Source organism: Hordeum vulgare, chromosome 3H, assembly GCF_904849725.1.
Source record: "Hordeum vulgare subsp. vulgare chromosome 3H, MorexV3_pseudomolecules_assembly, whole genome shotgun sequence".
Classification (NCBI taxonomy): Eukaryota; Viridiplantae; Streptophyta; class Magnoliopsida; order Poales; family Poaceae; genus Hordeum; species Hordeum vulgare.
In genome coordinates this window covers 26,632,238-26,634,808 of record NC_058520.1, presented here as the reverse complement: position 1 = coordinate 26,634,808, position 2,571 = coordinate 26,632,238, and positions in this window count along the sequence as shown.

Below are 2,571 nucleotides of genomic sequence, written 5' to 3'. Positions count from 1 at the left end.
CAGTCTACAAAGTTGCTTCCATCATCTTTCAACTTAGCTTTCTCTAGGAACGTATTAAAATTGAGGATGACACTTGCGTGAGCCATGATCTACAACACAAATATATTCAAAGTGGACTTAGACTATGTTCAAGATAATTAGAGTTCAACTTAATCAAATTACATGCTAAACTCCCACTCAAAAAGTACATCTCTCTAGTCATTTGAGTGGTTCATGATCCACCTACACTATCCCAAGTCCGATCATCACGTGAGTCGGGAGTAGTTTCAGTGGTAAGCATCCCTATGCTAATCATATCATCTATATGATTCATGATCGACCTTTCGGTCTCATGTGTTCCGAGGCCATGTCTGCACATGCTAGGCTCGTCAAGCTTAACCCGAGTGTTCCGCGTGCGCAACTGTTTTGCACCCGTTGTATGTGAACGTTGAGTCTATCACACCCGATCATCACGTGGTGTCTCGAAACGACGAACTGTAGCAACGGTGCACAGTCGGGGAGAACACAATTTCGTCTTGAAATTTTAGTGAGAGATCACCTCATAATGCTACCGTCGTTCTAAGCAAAATAAGGTGCATAAAAGGATTAACATCACATGCAATTCATAAGTGACATGATATGGCCATCATCACGTGCTTCTTGATCTCCATCACCAAAGCACCGGCACGATCTTCTTATCACCGGCGCCACACCATGATCTCCATCATCATGATCTCCATCAACGTGTCGCCATCGGGGCTGTCGTGCTACTTATGCTATCACTACTAAAGCTACATCCTAGCAAAATAGTAAACGCATCTGCAAGCACATATGTTAGTATAAAGACAACCCTATGGCTCCTGCCGGTTGCCGTACCATCGACGTGCAAGTCGATATTTCTATTACAACATGATCATCTCATACATCCAATATATCACATCACATCATTGGCCATATCACATCACAATCATACCCTGCAAAAACAAGTTAGACGTCCTCTAATTTTGTTGTTGCATGTTTTACGTGGTGACCAAGGGTATCTAGTAGGATCGCATCTTACTTACGCAAACACCACAACGGAGATATATGAGTTGCTATTTAACCTCATCCAAGGACCTCCTCGGTCAAATCCGATTCAACTAAAGTTGGAGAAACCGTCACTTGCCAGTCATCTTTGAGCAAAGGGGGTTACTCGTAACTATGAAACCAGTCTCTCGTAAGCGTACGAGTAATGTCGGTCCAAGCCGCTTCAATCCAACAATACCGCGGAATCAAGAAAAGACTAAGGAGGGCAGCAAAATGCACATCACCACCCACAAAACCTTTTGTGTTCTACTCGAGAAGACATCTACGCATGAACCTAGCTCTGATACCACTGTTGGGGAACGTCGCATGGGAAACAAAAATTTTCCTACGCGCACGAAGACCTATCATGGTGATGTCCATCTACGAGAGGGGATGAGTGATCTACGTACCCTTCTAGATCGTACAGCAGAAGCGATTAGAGATCGCGGTTGATGTAGTGGAACATCCTCACGTCCCTCGATCCGCCCCGCGAACAATCCCGCGATCAGTCCCACGATCTAGTACCGAACGGACGGCACCTCCGCGTTCAACACACGTACAGCTTGACGATGATCTCGGCCTTCTTGATCCAGCAAGAGAGACGGAGAGGTAGAAGAGTTCTCCGGCAGCGTGACGGCGCTCCGGAGGTTGGTGATGATCTTGTCTCAGCAGGGCTCCGCCCGAGCTCCGCAGAAACACGATCTAGAGGAAAAACTATGGAGGTATGTGGTCGGGCAGCCGTGAGAAAGTCGTCTCAAATCTGCCCTAAAAGCCCCATATATATAGGAGGAGGGAGGGGGACCTTGCCTTGGGGTCCAAGGGAACCCCAAGGGGTCGGCCGAGCCAGGGGGGAGGACTCTCCCCCCCAAACCGAGTCCTACTTGGTTTGGTGGGAGGGAGTCCTTCCCCCTTCCCACTTCTTCCTTTTTTTTTTCTTCCTTTGATTTTTCTTCCTTGGCGCATAGGATTTGGTGGGCTGTCCCACCAGCCCACTAAGGGCTGGTGTGACCCCCACAAATACCTATGGGCTTCCCCGGAGTGGGTTGCCCCCCTCCGATGAACTCCCGGAACCCATTCGTCATTCCCGGTACATTCCCGGTAACTCCGAAAACCTTCCGGTAATCAAATGAGGTCATCCTATATATCAATCTTCGTTTCCGGACCATTCCGGAAACCCTCGTGACGTCCGTGATCTTATCCGGGACTCCGAATAACATTCGGTAACCAACCATATAACTCAAATACGCATAAAACAACGTCGAACCTTAAGTGTGCAGACCCTGCGGGTTCGAGAACTATGTAGACATGACCCGAGAGACTCCTCGGTCAATATACAATAGCGGGACCTGGATGCCCATATTGGATCCTACATATTCTACGAAGATCTTATCGTTTGAACCTCAGTGCCAAGGATTCGTATAATCCCGTATGTCATTCCCTTTGTCCTTCGGTATGTTACTTGCCCGAGATTTGATCGTCAGTATCCGCATACCTATTTCAATCTCATTTACCGGCAAGTCTCTTTAC